General features: G+C 44.0%; 1 protein-coding gene across 4 annotated transcripts in view; it reads right to left on the reverse strand.

Annotated features, from left to right (window-relative positions):
- Nucleotides 1–18,839, reverse strand: part of FGD4 (FYVE, RhoGEF and PH domain containing 4) — a 109,104-nt gene that overhangs the window by 56,927 nt on the left and 33,338 nt on the right. For 2 of the 4 annotated variants that reach the window (XM_053405989.1, XM_053405988.1), the window contains exon 1: nt 9,825–10,025. The exons of the other annotated variants lie outside the window; for them this stretch is intronic. The gene's annotated coding sequence lies outside the window, so the exon portion shown is untranslated. Of the gene's footprint in view, nt 1–9,824; nt 10,026–18,839 lie in introns of those variants that run through there. 4 annotated transcript variants of the gene reach the window in all.

Genomic DNA, 18,839 nt, shown 5'->3' on the forward strand with positions numbered 1-18,839 from the left:
AAAAAGCCTTTGGATAAAAGCAGATGATATTGTCTTCAAAATTAAACAGAAAATAATCTGACAGTGAAACAATTCAAAGGCAATTCATGGTGACTCAATGGCCATCAAAGATCATATACAAAAAACAGGTGGTTATCCTGTGGCACACCAGGTGTTTCTGGAATACAACTCACATAATTTGCAGCGACTGGTCATGCTGGCTGGGGCTGATGGGAGTTGGTGTTCAATGACATCTGCAGGGCCAGAGATAATCCCCCCCCCCGGCCTTAGCACTTCTAAATGGTGAACCCACAGCCTAAAGGCCAGATCAGGCCTACCACCAGAAAAATCAGTGGCACCTCTTGTACCATTATTGCTAGGAGGTCTTAGCACTCCTAGGTCCCTCCTAAAAGACAAGTAAAGCTGAAAGAGCTTGCATTTGAAGTCATAAGATAAGGTAAAACCATAACTTGATATTTCTTCCATTTGTTCTCCCCAATTCTGTTAAAGGAGAACAGCTGAGCAAGAACACTAGATACTAAAATGAAACATCCCACCAGTGGACATCATCCCTCTCAGTGGTCATCACTCCCTCTCAGTGCAACCCCAAGACAATACCACTTGTACCCCATCTTTCCTTGGCTGTCATTAAAGAGCTTTTACATTTCTAAACCATTTGAGTCTGGCCGCTTTTCAAATGGCAAGTGGACAAACAGCCTCATCCATAAAGCCCATCGGCCACCCAATTGCCTAATCATGCACTTTGGCAATATAATTTTGGAACTCTTCACAATCTGTATGGGACGGCACACTATTTTCAGGTCATTTGCAACCTGGGTTACCTTGCCCCTGACACTAGTAAATTTCTGAACAACTTGTACGGCAATGGTCCACATGCAGGGACCCCACTATTTACTTCCCTCCACTGTGAAAACTGTCTGTTGATTCCTTTCCTGTTTTTCAGCCAATTTTGATGGAGGCTGGGTTTATATTATGAACAAGAGAAAGAGAAACACTGTGATTAGGTTCAGGTCTAACAGAAGGAAATATTGCTTCACACTACATGTAAGTAATGTATGCAATTGATACAAAATATGATGACTAGACAAATTCAGAATGTATTGGTAATGGGCTATCCTATAGTTTGTAACAGTGAACGTGATCTCAGTTCTCCTAGTGTATATCTGTACGTAGACAAAATAATTCTGTAAGTTAAAAATCCTAAGGGCGAGGAGAAACTCCAACATAGCCTAGTGAGCATTGAGCATGCTAAGTGGAAGGAATGCAATATCCTAAAAGATAACACGGTTGGGCTGGAACACTGAACAAGAGCTGTCCATATTGCAATATTTTGTTGCACTAACCACTTGTTAGCTATAATAAATAAAATATAACTTGAAATGGATAGAGGTAAAAATATCATTTCCAGTTGTTGGAGACAACAAGTAGGGAGAGGTCACCTTCATCATGCCCTGGGCCGACGTGTTCAAATGAAATGTTAGATTCTGATGCAGCTTTGCATTTCCCCAGCAACAACAAAAAACTGGCATCTGACTGCTGTGAACATGTTCTCACATATTATAGAATTAAATCATCTGGACAAATGAAAAACAGATCAATATGCAGATAATAGCTTTCACATAAAAGGCTAGAATAAGCTACAGGTTTAAAGTCAAGCCATGTTGAATATTACACACACACACACACGTATCCATTTGTGGGACCTTTCTGTCCCCCTTAAAGTGGGAAGGGAAACAGAAGAGTCTGCAGATGCAGGTAGCCTTAACATTTTAAGGAGGAGGTGGCCAAGGCGTTTTACCAAAGGGAAAAAATTGTCACTGCTTCAGGTGGTAGGTTAGCTGCCCTCATGGTGTTCATTTGAGACAGAATGCCCCATAGGAACCATGGCTATATCATGATGTAGTACAACCTTCACCAATGTGGTATCTGCTAGGTTGGTGAAGGCTTTGGTCCCCACTCAGCTCTCACCTGTGGCTCCTAGAAGCTGTCAGCATGCAACAGCAGCCACATCCTGCAAAATGGCTTCAACTAGCTGGCAAAAGCAGGTGAGGGTAGCCGATGAGTCTTAAAACCTCAGTGAGATAGGGACTTCTCCTTCATGAGAAGGCAGGCTCTGGCGGATTGAGCAGACAAGACCAATAGTAGGTCCAATGATCAAGAAGGTGGTTTCTGCATGTGCTGCGAAGTGAGGGATAGATGGCTAATAAGGATAGTCCTAAGAATTCTATGTCATGATGTAGCACTGTTCCCCTGTCCCAACTTTCAAAGGGAATGCCACTGGGATGCTGACCAGATGTTAACCAAGCCACCTCATATTTAGCCTACCCGACTCAAAGCTTTGATTTCACCCATCCCAAAAGTTAAACCAATGTTGAGAGTGCATATTTTTTTTTGCCCAACTCCCTGGAAACACTGAAAATCCATGGGCTGGATAATATGCAATATATGTTTAGATTCAATAGGAAGAAAAGGCTATAGAATTCAGTAATGAAACACTTCCTAAAAGTGCTGCAGAATTTCCTTCGGGGATGGTGGATCTCCGTAATATATGAGGCATGCTATAAAGCACGGGTGTCAAACACAAGGTCCGCGGGCCAAATCCGGCCCGCCAGACCTCGTCATGTGGCCCGTGTAGCCGCCGCCGGCCTTCACCTTTTATTCTCGCGCGGCTGAAGGGGAAAGAAGGCGGCGGCTGAGGCACTAGCGGAGATTGAGGGAGACTCTCGTCGTCATCGTCATCCTCCTCCTCAGCTATGGCGGAGAGAGGGGCGCTCGGCGGCCAGTGGGGCTCGCTCACGCCTTCGCTGCACCAGCCGGCATCCAGCGCCTCAGCTTCTTCGGCGTCCCCGGCTGCACAGAGCCTTTCAGGGCAGCCTCTGCCGCCGATGGCGGTGCTACAGCAGCAGCAGCTGGCGCCTCCTCCTGCTCCTCCGGCGGCGGCGGCGCCTTCGTTGTCTCAGCCGGCCGCTCTCAGCCCCAGAGGAGGCTCTCTGGCCCCGGGGGGAGGTGGCTCGGGGGCTCCCGGGTCAGGCGCGGCGGCGGCGGCAGGGGGGCGCCCGGTCCAGATGAACCTTTACGCCACCTGGGAGGTGGACCGGAGCTCGCCCAGCTGCGTGCCCAGGTGAGGAAGTGGGGGGGTGGGGAGGAGAGAGAGAGACTCTTTCCTTCCTTTTACATTCTTTGGTACCGCCACCGTACAGATTTTATGAATTCAGTGGCATAGAAATGTGCATTTAATCAACCGATTCCCTGAGGGGTAAGTAGTAGCCGTGTCGCAGCAGCAGCAACACACACACAAGAGGAGGAAGAGGAGTCGTCTTTGTGGGCAAGCTGGAGGCTTAGCACGTTTATCTGCTTTTGTTGGGCTGCAAGGTTTCTTTCCCCCCAATCTCATATCTTCTTCTCCAGGCCCCCCCCCCCGCGTCTCACCCCGTTATCTCCCTCCGTTTACCTTCGCAGCTGTGGAAGTCAAGCCCGACCCCACCCACTCCCTAAGACCTACTTGCTCTATCGCCTGCCAAAAAGGGAAAAGAAAGAAAAAAACACACAGAGAGAGAAAAGGCGCCTCCCTGTTTTAAGTATTTACGTCCCTCCTCCTTGGGGAATAAAGGATGAAACCTAACCCTTAGACGTCATTTATCTGTTCCCCATATTTACAAAGTGTGTGTGTGGAGGGGAATGATAGCAAATTGCTTCTTTTAATCACACACACTTGAATGTTAAAGAGTGGTTTGCCTTTATGTGGGGCTGTGGGCTGATGTTTAAGTAGGAGTGGGAAATCGAGGGAGGCTGTACATAGTGAAAGGACGCTTGTTCCTCTCAATGGGGGGCAGCTGCACCTAAAAGTTTTCTTACACGAGTGTATGTTGGGGTCCTCAACCTTTGCGGAGAACTAATACCCCCTTCCATCTATGCCTGCATGCCTTCAAAGAGAATGAGTTACCGTATTTTTTGCTCTATAAGACTCACTTTTTCCCTCCTAAAAAGTAAGGGGAAATGTGTGTGCGTCTTATGGTGCGAATGCAGGCTGCGCAGCTATCCCAGAAGTCAGAACAGCAAGAGGGATTGCTGCTTTCACAGCACAGCAATCCCTCTTGCTGTTCTGGCTTCTGAGATTCAGAATATTTTTTTTCTTGTTTTCCTCCTCCAAAAACTAGGCGCGTCTTGTGGTCTGGTGCGTCTTATAGAGCAAAAAATACGGTATATTTTAGCTACCATCTTCCTCCTTGTGCATAAAGGGGGTGTCATCCGGCCCTTTGAGGGTGACCAAACTGCTGATGCGGCCCCCAATGAATTTGAGTTTGACACCCCTGCTATAAAGCATCCTTCAGATACAATACATTCCTGTCTTAGCATGGCAAACGAGGCTCACACAGCCCTTCCAGCTAGGATTCTAAGGTCATTACATTATATTTGCTGTTAGCACCATGTGGAAGCATGGCCTGTTTTGTGAAATATGAAACAGACTCTTATTGCACACACAAAAACTAAAGACACAGCAAAGGAAACAAGCAGAAGAGGTCACTTGATGCACTCTAGAGGACAGAACATTGATTTTTTTGTTAGTAACAGCCAGCTGCATCCAGGCAGACAAGATTAGCAGCTTCCAACATGGGGGAGGATCTTTTAAAAATCTAAGCCTAAACTGAAAATGCAGGTATTAATTGGTAAAAAAATATGACCACTGATTATTTATTTAATCCAGGCTATTAAACTGTGGCTTTAATAATGACCAATGGAAGGATTCCCCCCCCCCCCCATATATACCCATCTTAATTGAGGTAGTCATTCAGAGGGGGATAAGAAGCCTGCATCCATATCAGACTTCCTCACCCACTGTCATTACAGGGAGGATGAGAAATATCACTTTCCTGCTTACTCCTATTTCCCTGAATGCTGCACAACTTGCTTTGATTGTCTGTGCTTTGATTGTGTGGAAGCAAAGGCTTTTTGAGTGAATATAGCTGAATGGTCTACTGAAACCAGGAAGGGAATGTGGACACATCCAGTTCAGGATTGTTGTGCCTTGATTCGGGGTCCACGTAAACCTGGAGCTGGTCCAAGCCGAATTCATTCTTAGTTGCATAGTTATGTTTTATTGCCAAAGACAAAAAAAGGAAGAAGAAAGAAATTCAGTTTTTACAATCTGACCATATTTATTTTTTAAAGGAACACAAAGCGAACAGCAGCTTCATCCTGTCATGTGTGATTATGTTGATCAAAAAAACAAAATCCTGGCTAACAGCAGAATATAACTGAAACAACTAGCTGTGAAGAAATCAGAAGCAACTAATATATCACTTTGCTGTATTAGTTGAATTTTTCCACAAACAGAAATATGCAGTGCTTATTTCTAAAGCTGGGTGTGAACTGATTTCCCCAGGAACAAAGCAGCTCTAGAAAACTTAAGCTAACAAGGAAAACTCAAGTGTATACAATATCAAGGTACAGTGGTACCTCAGAAATTGAACGGAATCCGTTCCAGAAGTCCGTTCAACTTCCAAAGTGTTCAGAAACCAAGGTGCGGCTTCCAATTGGCTGCAGGAAGCTCCTGCAGCCAATTGGAAGTCATGGAAGCAGCGTCGGATTCCAAAGAAAGTTCGCAAACCGGAACACTCACTGCCAGGTTTGTGGCATTCGGGTGCCAAAACGTTCAACTCGCAAGGCGTTTGGGATCCAAGGTATGTCTGTACACAGAACTGCGGAGCACTAGCTTTCTGCCTTTAGGAACTTTTTCCACATTAGCTTGTGTGCCAAGGAACTTTTTTGCATGTGGCATGGATTTCTTGAATATTGTGGATCATGTTCTAGGTCAAGTGTGTGAATACTGTACTCCCTACTTCAATTGTGCATTACAGAGGAAGCTCTGCAGTGCACAAGCAGTCTTTTACAGAACATTGGAGGCTGCCTTATACAGAGTCAAACCATTGGTCCATCTGCTTGAGAGGCACCTTAAAACTACACCCAGAAATAGGATATTACACCTCCCTGAAAAACTGATTCCTTCACCATTTTGCAGGCAATTTTATTGGGTTTTTTCCTGGTTTAGCCAGTGATTGTGCAAAATATCATCTTACCATTTTCACACTTCTAAAAGAAAATAGGATGCATCTAATGGTGGCACTGCAGTAGGTGGAAAGTACATAAACTAGAACAAGTTTTGGGCAGGCAAAACACATTGCCCCAACTTGAATGTAAGCACTTTCTACTAGTGCTAAGTCACCACAATTCCCAATTTGCGAGGAATTGAAGAAAAGGGGAGAAATATCAGAATTTTACCTTAGCTTGCAAAAGTACAAATCATATTATATCTCAATGATTTTTTAGATTGCCCAGAAATGGCAAAAACCATGTCAGCTCATTTCCCCTCCAACATGGAATGCTGTTCTCACTCCCTCACTGCTCAGAAGTTGAAGGCATGGTTTGTAAGCAGGGCCCATGTCTTTCTTTCTTTCTTTCTTTCTTTCTTTCTTTCTTTCTTTCTTTCTTTCTTTCTTCAAGTCATGCCTTTTCAAACTGACTAATAGCTTTAACCTTGAGTCAGAGAGGCTCCTTTGAAAACAAAATCCCACAAGCTTTTAGCAATACTGTATGTTTTAAATTAAAACCTTGAAAATGTAACAAAAAAATTAAACTCTGCAGGGCAAGAGCCTGAATGCAGTAGATGAATCTAAGTCATGCCCAACAGCATTCCAGAATAATGTGTCAAAGGGAAAAGCAGAAAGCCTTCTCTGTTTCTGGGAAACAATTGGGTCAGTTTTATTTGCCATTCATTTCGACTCTATACATTTAGTCAAACTCAATTACTCGATGTTAGACTTCCTTTCGACCAACTACTCCTTCCATATGTGAGCAAGAACACACATTAAGCATGTTATGTTGTGTGGCCACATTTCTGATATGACAAAAGAAATATGACAGTGCTTCTGCTTCTATAGAAAGAAAATCAGGATTCATTTTTGACGTCTTTTGTAACCTTGTAGAACAGCATTAATAAAGACTCTTTTTCCAAATCGCCAGAGGGAAAGATGAATTTCCTAAAGTGAGTTGCCTGAATGGCACATGTAAAGGCTATGACCAGCAACCAGCTGGGCCACCTATCATACAAGTATAAACATTACTACTTGGAAAATGAGTTCCATTAGAACAAAGTTCATCAAGCTAGAAAAATATAAAACTTAGGACCAACAGCATTTCAGAATGCAGCATACAGACTTTTGAGCTATACAGGTTAAACCTCCAGGATTTTTTTCTTTTTAACAACTGGATTTTTAAAGTGATGGCATAGCATTAATTCCTGCTCATCCTAGGTTCATGTTTCTTGCTGGACGCTCAGCATGAGAATAGCTGGAGCAAGCAGATCATGCACCCAAGTTATCAACTAGGAAAAGCCTACATTAAATGGGCACGGGCATCTCCATAAGGGTTCTGCACCACAATCACTACAATTTGTGTAACAGTGGTACCAAGAAAAGGGACTACCACAAGTGTGCAAATTACAGCTGCCTTGTGTACAACCCCGCAGATGTGGCAGCACAGGTAGAGTTTCATAAAAACAAATGCCAGAATCAAATTAGCTAGATACCAATCACATGTGAAATCAACACACTATCACAGAACAAATCATCTTCAGGGTTTCAGGCCAGAGAGTCTTTCCCAGGGCCCAGCTCTACCAGGAGATGCCAGGGACTGAACCTGGGGTCTTCTGTGTGCAAAGCAGATACTCTGCCACTGAGCCACAACTCTTCTCCAGCTTACTTCTGAGTAACTGAGGGACTTACTTCTGAGTCAACATGTATTTGTGAGCCATATACCACTACATAAACCCATAGCATCTAACATATTGAATTAATTGGTTATCATAGCCCTATCAACGTGCACAGTTGCTCTGTAGAAAACCACAGGCCAGGTCCCAGGCCTAAGGAGGTTACCGTCAAAAACTCAATAGAGGAGAAACAGCAGAGGTGATAAAGTAACATGAAAGCAGTATGTGATTGTTTCAGTTCAGTGCTTCAGATTAATTATAGGTCAAGTTATATGGGAATATAGGAGCTGGTGGCAAAGGTTTCATGGAAAAAGTGAGCTGGGCTAAGAATCTGAAAGAAGTGGTGCCACACAGGTGTTCTTGGAGGCAGTTCCAAGCATAATATGGACAAGGGAGGATGCTGAGAGTCTTTTGAGAAAGCAATAGACCATTAGACGGCGATGGGTGTTTGGATGGGAGAAGCAAAGTTCACAAGTCATATCAGGAAAGCCACAGAGAGTTCTGAAGGTAAGGGCAATGAGCTCCTGCTGCATTTGGGAACAGACAGAAATTTAAGGAAGCGCATCATGAGGTCACAGCAATGAGGGAGGCCCAATTTCAGTAGAAAATGCTGCATACAAAAATGTGAAATATAATGCAATGCACCTTAAAAATCAACGTATCCCATGAGAACTAAACTCAGAACTCCTGCTCATACGTATTCACTGCATTAGAAGATGTGTGTTGCTCCTGAGCTTGGGCTCTGCTGAACCTCTCTGGGGAGGGATTTCTGTGGCTGTTACTCAGAGAGCTTTATGAAAAAGGCCACCCTCGACTACCTACAGATTGAAAGGGGGGCCTATCAAGGGGGCAGTCTCTAAACTAAGTCAGACTCACATCACTTTCATACAAGACTAGGATTAGCTGACACTGTGAAATGCAGATACTCTTTTTTAGCAAATGGAACAAAAATCTAACGATGAAACATCTGATACCTCCCCCATTTCTGCTTCCCAGCCTGGTGATTCATGAACCATTTTCCTGTTCCTCCCAGACACTGACCTACTAACATGTGAAGCACACGAACAGACAGATGTATTGGTTGAATTAAAAGACAGGCAGAGCTTAATTAAAAGGTTATATCTCCACATATAAAATAAATATTGTAGTCCATGACTGTAGGATATGAGCTCCAAAGTGGTAGAGGGGTTCAGGTACCCTAACACAAGCAATGCTGCTCTTAGTATTTTTTTGTTACAATAATGCTTGTACCCTTGTTCAATCAAAGACTATATCTTATTTGTACACAAAAACATTAACCATGCATTTGACATAAACCACACACCCAAAAATAATTGTAATAAAAACCATCACCAACCATACCATTTTTCTTAAAAAAGCATTAGGAAATGAATGACACCTTCCCGTGTTGCCCCAGCTTTTGCTTTTACTAAGACACAGCGCATTGTTTCCTACATGCACACACCCCCTGAAAACTTGTTCAAAAAAAGTCTCTAGACAATAATGTCTAATGGGGCGAGTCCATGATGTTTGAAGAGAAATGATCCTCCCTCCTGACCAGTCATTGCTATTTCCTGCATCATCTGCACAAATACCTCACACCAAAACCACATTATCTATTCTGTTCCATAACAGTACCATAGAAATTAGCAGACACCTAAAAGACATAGATCTTTAAATAGCAATCATGTTGATATCATTATTCAATGAAATGCAGCATGCCTATCTACCGTGTCCCTCAGAATGCTATTGCAGAAATGCAATGTAATGTACATGAGGTAACAGTATCTAAAAGCAAATTCAAGTGAGGTCTGTTAAGACTTTCTCCTTTAAAAAAAATAAAGCCATAAAATAAAGCCACTGAAAAATAAGACAATAGAGCCTTGCCCCCTCCCCCATTTTCTTGCTCCGCCATACAGAAACAAACACACACACACACCCTCTTGCTGATCAGCATCTATAGAAAGAATGGCTGACAATAAGAGCTCATTGATAAATATCAATATCATAAGCCACATTGGCATCAATGAAACAATAGCACCGTGCATTTAGTGCCTACCTTTTATGAACTGAATTCGCTTCTCTTGGTGAGAAATCGCTTATGCTTTCGATTTTTTTTTAAACATCTCTTCTTGCGTCGTTCTCCGGCACACTAATCCAAGCCTTCCATTAACACACTCCATTGCAGATAATTGCAGGCAGCACACACTCCCCTGCTTTTCCCAGTTCCCAACACAGCAAGGATAATCACATTCCAGTGGGGAGCGAACAGATGGTGGATTCCATGGTAACCAACCCTCCTAAGGCTATTGGTAGAACTGTGTGACTACAGCTTATTTGGTAACAATCACTCTTTGTGCTTCAGCTTTGCAAATCCCCAACGATGGGACCGTACAGCGTTTAGCACATATTGGGCAAGGCTAGCAGGTGCTTTGCCATGTCAAACAACACTGCAGCATAAACAAAACCGGGTTTAACCTTGATGATATGTTCACCCCGGGCAGGCTTCGTGTTCCAACAGAGCAATCATTTCATTTATTTTAAATTGCTTGCCTACCCCACCGCAAGGGCTTGAGGCAGTTAACAACAAAGGGCAAGCATATACAGAAGTCCAATTAAAATCAGATTAGAATTAAAATAATGCAAAGTACATACCAAAGCCTATCTAAAAGTGAGCTTCCAACTGCTTACATGTATTTACTATCTTACTCCAGGATTTATTATTTAGGTTAGAGGTTTCCAGATGGTGTGGAAGTGCGCTCGTTCAACCTTACTTTTCAATTAATTAATGCTATTGCAATGCATGCAATTTATACTTCATAAGCAAAAGCAAAAAAGGCTATGATTGATCACCACAGGAAAACAAAAAAACCAGGTTCGTAATGTAGCGTTAAAATATCTATTAGTGTCCTGTAGCAACAAATATAGGAATAAACAAAACACCGACTTGTGTTAATGAAAAGAAGTACAACAAAGATTGCTTCCATATTGATTTGCTAGAAAAAGTGGTTTATACTACTTGACAGCCTTTGTTGCATGCTGTTGTTTTCTGTATTTTCAAGTGGCCTTACCAAGGAATGCTGCGATATTCTAATATATGAATTTATTAAGCAATGATATTGCAAGTCCTTGAATTTGGCCTTAGTGCTTCTGCTGGATTCATCTGCCTCAGTATCCACGAAGCCTAGAGCTGACTGAGCAGCCAAAAGTTCTCTCTGTTGCATATATTTAGACTTTGGGCAAGAGGGAATGTTCTGAAAAGCCGCTGTGGATCACTGCTATGGCTGCAGCAACTCATCTCACCTAACGTTCTCTTATACCACAAATATATCTTATAGTAATGCAGCATAATAGCTCACTGAAGCACGCTTAGCAAAATCCCCAATGTCATTACCTTGAGGGATAGCAGATGGGAAAACGTTATTTTTACAATCTTGCCTGAAGAGGAAAAAATGAAGCTTTTTGATGGTAACACATCCAGATATGCTAATAATGGTTGCTGCTACATATCAAAAAGAGCAGGTTGACCATACATTCCTTTTTGACTGTGCATAAATATAGCCTCTTGCGCCTTCTGTTTCATAGACACAATACTGCTGTGGCTGGCCAATACATCAACTGATGGGCAGGGCCGTCTTAAGCACTTCTGGCGCAATGGTGCAATGATCCCTCCGGCGCCCCCTCTCTTTCCCAGAATTTAGAACTCAGGGTCCAACTTGTGGACCACCTCGTAGCCCCGGGAGCCGCCACCGATGTGGTGGCCGTGGCGCAGCTGGCCAGACCGCCAGAACCCCATGCTCGCTTGTGAGGTCCCAGGGCACCACCCCCTCCTCCACTGCCTGACAACGACAGCCCGCTGCCGGCGCTCTCGCTGCTGCCCAGTGGCCCAAGGAGCATGAGGCGGTTGCCACACTGCCACCTGTGGTGGTGGTGGTGGGGCGGCAGGCACCAGTGACATGGAGGAGGCCCCTTGGGAGCTGCTCCCTCAGACGACAGCAGCTAGGCGGGCGGCGGCTGAGGGGATTCCTGCAGCCGAGGGAGAGGAGGCAGCGGCCCATCCTCGGCCAATGCCTCAGAGTCGAGGAGTGTCTCCTCGTCCACCACAGCCCACGCCGCCGCCACAGAACGCTTGTGAGAGCAGCACAAGCAGCAGCAGTACCAATGCACCCGCCAACAGAAGGGGGCAGCCCGAGGAGGGTAGGAAGGAAAGATGGTTGGCAGGGCGCAGCTGGGGAGGCTGCCGACAAAGCCGCGCAGCTCCCCAAATCACTGGGGCACCCCTGAGAGGCCGGTGCCCTGGCGCAACAAGCCACTAAACCCTATGGGAAAACGCCTCTGCTGATGGGCAGCCAAGAACAGGTCTACACAACCCAGAACTGGCGCACAGGCCAGCTGGCTGCAGCACCTTCCCTAGTGGAAGCTATCCGGGCAAATTCACACTACCCCTTATTTGCAGCAGTGGTTGCCATGATTGCCATGAGTTGCAACATGGATTCCTCCACATGGGCTGGGCCTTGTCATATCTCCTATGCAAAGCACAGCATAAGAAAGGGAGCTCAGACAGTACCCACACTCATGAAAAGTGGGGATAGCAGAAAGCCTGCATTGCTTTGCTTTCCCCCGATTGTTTTCAAATTCCTCCTAAAAGTGAATAATGATGGACACAGGCACACCTCACTAGGAGGGCATTCCATAACCGGGGAACCACCACTGAAAAGCCCCTACCATGGGTCAGTGCCAACCAAGCAAAGCCTGGTGGTGGCACCACTTACAAGGCCTCAGCTGCTGATCATAGCTTCTGAGATGGTTCATACTAGGGAAGGCACTCTTTAAGGTAGTTGGTGCATGGTCCATTGTGTCAAAAACTGATGAGAGGTCAAGGAGAACCAACAGGGTTCCATCCTCCCTGTCTCTCTCCCAATAGAGGTCATCAATCAGGGAAACCAAGGCTGTTTCGGTGTCAAAACCAGGTCTGAAACCAGACTGGAATGGCTCTAGAATGCTTTCTCCAGGCAAACCTGCAGCTGGCTGGCCACTGCCCTCTCAACCACTTTGCCCAGGAAAGAAATATTAGAGACTCAGCCTGGGAATTCACTGTGGCAGCCCCTAAGTTGTGGAACTTCCTCCCCACAGAGATGCACAGATGCACCAGGCGCCTTCATTATACAGCTTTTGACGAAAGCTGAAGATACACCTCTCAACTCTGGCTTTTAACAACTGAAATGCACATTTTTAGGACCCACCTTGCTTCTGTTATTGTAAGTTGTTTTTAACAAACAAACAAAAATGGAATGAATTCTATTGGTTTTTAGTGTCGATCTTAAAATACTGAAAAGGCTCTTACTCCTTTAATTCTCCCCAGATGAAATGAAAAGCTGCAAACCCTTTCTAGACCTAAGCTACTTAATACTAACTAGTGAACTGCACAGAGTACTTCAGCAACACTGAATTAATTGGCCACTAAGAGCCTTCTGTTATTAATAAGCTCCATTAAGACACCAAGCTTGTCAGACTGATCAGAAAACACCGCTTTCAAGCACTGCTCCTTTCCTGCTGAAGAATATATTTGCCATAGGAAGCAAGAGATCTTTGTTCCAGGAAGTTAATAGGACTCACGTATATTTATCTTGAACAAGCACTATGTTTATTACTGTTCTAGATGCAAGTTATACAAATCCTCAAACAAACAGCATTGATAGGCCCCTACTAGGAATGGATAGCAAAGGAAATATTTATAGACTTTTGCATGAAATACATCTCAATCTGACACCTGTGCACTGAAGCCAAGCTACTTTTGACAGCTACAGCTACCCTTTTGACAGCTACAGCTACCCACAGTTGTCTTCAACTTTAATTAGAGGTATCCTTTTAAAAACAAGGATTTAATATTTGCGGAATTAATTTCCATACACATTAACCACCTGCTGAGAAGGAAATGTTCATTCTTCATAGCATAGGTGGTGTGGATGAAGAGTCACACACCATCAAGGAAGGAACCTCATATTCTTCAAGAATTAACAACATGGAGATTTTAGAGAATACAGTTTTGCTCCTTGAGGCCTCTAGCTAATAGGAAACCTCTGAGGTCTGTCTCGACATGCATGGGCTGATGACAGAAAGCAGTAAGAGCAGAAGCAGCATACTAGGGGCCAGTGTGAAGGAAGAGGGCAGATAAGAGAGAGTCTTAAATCAAAGACAATATTGGATCTCCCAGATCAAGGACAAACCTTCAAAGAATCTTACAAGCTACACCAGGGGGTCACCAACCTTTTTGGACCAGCAGAGACAAGTGCTGTGGGTGCCAGCCATAAAACAGCTGCCATATGGGGCACAATCATGCAATACTGATCTCTCTCTCTCACACACACACAAGATGGCCACACCACCATACCCTCCAACACAACATAGCTGAAATATGAGAAGCTATCTTCCAGGTCTCCACCCGCGTGTGAGTCGCATGACCTGCACGAGATCATGGACCCGAAAAAGCATGTTTTGACATGCTGCATGAGATCACAGACCTGAAGAAAACACTTTTTGAGGGGTTAGATCTTGGCCCCAAATCACGTAAGAGCAAGGTGCCCAAAATGGCTGCCATTGTCTCGCAGGAAAGAACGGGATGTCCCAGTTTGTCTGGGTATGTACCACACTCAATCTTTTACACACTCACATTGCTTTCTCACCTGCTCTCTCTCTGTCACACTCTCCCACCTTCTCACAGATTGCACATACAAAACAGACCACACATACAGAGTTCCCCACCTGTTTCCCCTCCACGCACCATACATCTCTTCCTCTCCTACCAGTGCATCTCTCCACCCCCTCCCTCCCTTTCACTGGGCTGATGATCCACCTCTGATCTAGGAGTAACTCCTGATTGTCCTTGTCCTGTAGGTCTACACAGAGTGAACAAATATTAAAAGATACAAGACAGAGCCCCTAAAAAATATTTGTCATGCTTTTGGTAAGGCTCAACAGAGGCAGAGTCTTACCAAGCAAGTACCACAGGTTACCTGGAGGGCTCATACTGCTCAGTAATAACAATAATAAGTACGTTTCCGAGCACGATTCAAAGTGTTGGTGCTGACCTTTAAAGCCCTAAACGGCCTCGGTCCTGTATACCTGAAGGAGCGTCTCCACCCCCATCGTTCAGCCCGGACACTGAGATCCAGCGCCGAGGGCCTTCTGGCAGTTCCCTCATTGCGAGAAGTGAGGCTACAGGGAACCAGACAGAGGGCCTTCTCGGTAGTGGCGCCCGCCCTGTGGAACGCCCTCCCATCAGATGTCAAAGAGATAAATAATTACCTGACATTCAGAAGACATCTTAAGGCAGCCCTGTTCAGGGAAGTTTTTAATATGTAACGCTGTACTGTTTTTAACACTGATTGGGAGCCGCCCTGAGTGGCTGGGGAAACTCAGCCAGATGGGCGGGGTATAAATAATAAATTATTATTATTATTATTATTATTATTATTATTATTATTATTACGCCCTTCATCCAAGAATCACGAGGTAGTTTACAATACAAAAACACAAAAATATATAGCATAGTAACAAATAAAATAACCCACCCACCCCACTCACAGTTTAAAAGACTATAGATTGTTTAATTAGCCAAAGGCATGGGAGAAGAGAAATCTTTTTGTCTGGTGCCTAAAGATATAATATGATGGGCGTTACTGAGTTTCAAGTCTGGGGCTTCTTCTACTGAGATTTTGATGGCCTGGTCTTTCTTTTTTTGGGGATGACTTTACTATGTTCAGGTGCTGCTACCTAGCTTCCCGACATTGCAGTTTGGTGAATTTACAGCATTTCTTAACCTCTTAACTGTATGGAACAACTGTTCTCCAGTTCATGTGCTCTTCTCCATCTCTCCACCGTTAAGACTCTCACTAGCTGTTCTGATTGCCTCTTGGAGGTTTCATATCATCTTGCACCTCCATCCTATGATATTCCACACTATCAAGCTATTAAGATACTGGAGATACTTCACCCCCTTTCTATAAGGGAGCTCTAAATTCTAAGGCCTATACCAAGTACATTGCTATTAAATATTTATGGAATGGTAGTGTCCAGAGGTCAGCAATTATGAACCTATTGTGCTGAGTGTGCATGGAACATGATAAGCTCTGTTGCAAAGTTATTACAATATGAGAGAAGGAAGCTGCTGAACATATCTGAGTGTCTGATATCCAATTGCAGTGCTTGCAGCATGCCTAACAATTATCCATAATAAGTGACATTTCAGAGTACAGGATATTTTGTCAGCAATTCATGCTGCATCACTCCTACTCTCTCTTCTGTAGCTGGAATTTAATGGAATTAAACCTTGCCATCCACTGTGAAGAATCAGAATTCCTCTCCTAGGTTACTGCATATCTTTCTCCAAATACTACCGAGAAGTTAGGCCTCTCATATTAATTTTCTGAGAAGCTGGCATGAGGCTCCATTTTATAAGCAGTTTAAGCTGAAATCTAGTGGCCTGAGGCAGGTCCTAGGTCAAGGCAGCAGCTCAGCTCACTAACATGCCAGGTCTTGGCATCTGATCATGAAATCACAGCATCTAATCCATCTGTGACCACAGCTGTGTGCCTTAGCATCAGTCCAGGAGAATCAAGCAGAAGGGCGAAGGAAAACAGCACTATCCTCAATATCTGGTACATAAATAATGAGTCAGTCTGCATGGTTAACAGGTTTTCCTTTAATTAACAGTAATGTTAAAAGGTAAAGGTACCCCTGCCCATACGGGCCAGTCTTGCCAGACTCTAGGGTTGTGCGCTCATCTCACTCTATAGGCCGGGAGCCAGCGCTGTCCGCAGACACTTCCGGGTCACGTGGCCAGCGTGACAAGCTGCATCTGGCGAGCCAGCGCAGCACACGGAACGCCGTTTACCTTCCCGCTGGTAAGCGGTCCCTATTTATCTACTTGCACCCGGGGGGTGCTTTCGAACTGCTAGGTTGGCAGGCGCTGGGACCGAACGACGGGAGCACACCCCGCCGCGGGGATTCGAACCGCCGACCATGCGATCGGCAAGTCCTAGGCGCTGAGGTTTTACCCACAGCGCCACCTGCGTCCCTAACAGTAATGTTAGTCAACAATTAAAATGACTTTTGCTTCTGAGTTTCAAGCCAGAAACTTTGGTATATGTTGAAGTCTCTTCCTCCTACCTCAAGTGTCATCAATTCTCTTATGAAAAGAGGAACAAAAAAAGTTCCTATATTAAAAAAAACAAAAGCCCACAGCTTAACAAAACTAAAAGTGCACCAAGACACATAACAGACCTCAACAAGATATTTCTTTTCAAAACTGACAGCATTTTTTAGATTTTGACCAATTAGCTTTCTGCAGAAATTTCTTACTACTATGCCAGAACTTGGGATCTGGTTATTAATTTCCCATATCTAGCTCATCTATGGCCGGTGCTATCATGCACAGGATAGGAGAAAGGGGGAAAGAAAAGGAGATAAAGAGGAAAGGAAAGCAGATAAAAGAGAAGCATTCCATCAACAAATAAGTCTTCGCCAGCTAATCATAACGAAGGAGGAACAAGATAACAAACTAGATATTTGTAGACTAGGAAGCGAAATGAGAGAATAACATAGCTTGAAACTTTAAAACACTGAACTACTCAGTCATTTGAAATGGGTCAAGGTTATCAATGACATTGTCAGGGGAGTGCTTTGCACATGGAGAAAAGCTCATCTCGGGAACAAGAACCCTTTTGACACTTGACTGATAGGACAATACCTTTGGTTATCCCTGTATAGCCTCTTGTGGGCATTTTTTCCTCACCAAAGCCAGCCATCTCAAATACATCCTGATCCAACATGAGTACCACCACCAGAAATCTCTTTGCAATCAAGAAATGAAAAGGATTGGATTCTAGCTGCAACTGCATGAGCCACTATATACGCCACAGTTGGTTGATCTGCAGGACTGAGCTTCCTTATTCATAGTATAAGAGAATGTTTTGTGAGTAATAGCAAAACATAAAGCACTGGTTTTTTCTTTTGTTTTTTTAATCATCTCCAGACTGCACATGACCAGTCTTTTGACAGAAGCATGTCTCTCAGCAAGCATTTTCTTCTCCCAAACTAATCTGTGGACTTGGGAGGAAGAGTCAACATGAATGGTTGGGAACATCGGAGAAAACTGGCTACTTAAAACTGCTGGGAAATCTGTGCTATATTGGGGTCTCCAAAGGACTTCTGAAGGGAAGGGTCACATGAAAAAACAGACTGAATAGTTTGGATGAGCTGTAATAATAAACTCACATATACAAAGACAAAAGAAGTTCACCAAGGCGAAGTATCAAAATTATTGTAATACAGTGGTACCTCAGGTTAATTCGTTCCGGAGGTCCGTTCTTAACCTGAAACTGTTCTTAACCTGAAGCACCACTTTAGCTAATGGGGCCTCCTGCTGCTGCCGCGCCGCCGGAGCACGATTTCTGTTCTCATCCTGAAGCAAAGTTCTTAACCTGAGGTAATATTTCTGGGTTAGCGTGGTCTGTAACCTGAAGCGTATGTAACCTGAAGCGTATGTAACCCGAGATACCACTGTAGAAAACTCCAAGCACTAAAGCATTTAGACCCCAGACACTTTTCATCAGGAAGTATAAAGCACATTAGTAGACCCCTCAGTAGTTAGGCTTCAAAACTTCAGTTTAGAAGTAACTAAGCGAAGAACACATATTAAACACCTACTCCAACAAGACTAGGAAGATCAGACAAATATCTGAAGCAGTAATTGGCAAGTAGATTTACTTACAGATCCCCATGAACATATACATCAAGCAAGGTGTCAACTACACTTCTTAGTTGTAAACGTTTCCTTCAAGGAGCTTAATGTACTGGGAAGCTCAGAATATTTCAAAAAAGGAAGTACTGAATTTCATCACAGTTCCCCCCTGTGATGTGTGCCAGGAAACACGCAATAATGATTTAAAATAGAGCAACAGCCGTTTGCAGAGAAAAATGCTAAAAATCAATTTTCAAAGAGTTTTTCAAAGTTTTAAAACAAACTGTTAATGTATTAGGCACAAATCTAAGCACTTCTGGGTCCTATTGATTT

Source organism: Podarcis raffonei, chromosome 10, assembly GCF_027172205.1.
Source record: "Podarcis raffonei isolate rPodRaf1 chromosome 10, rPodRaf1.pri, whole genome shotgun sequence".
NCBI lineage: Eukaryota > Metazoa > Chordata > Lepidosauria > Squamata > Lacertidae > Podarcis > Podarcis raffonei.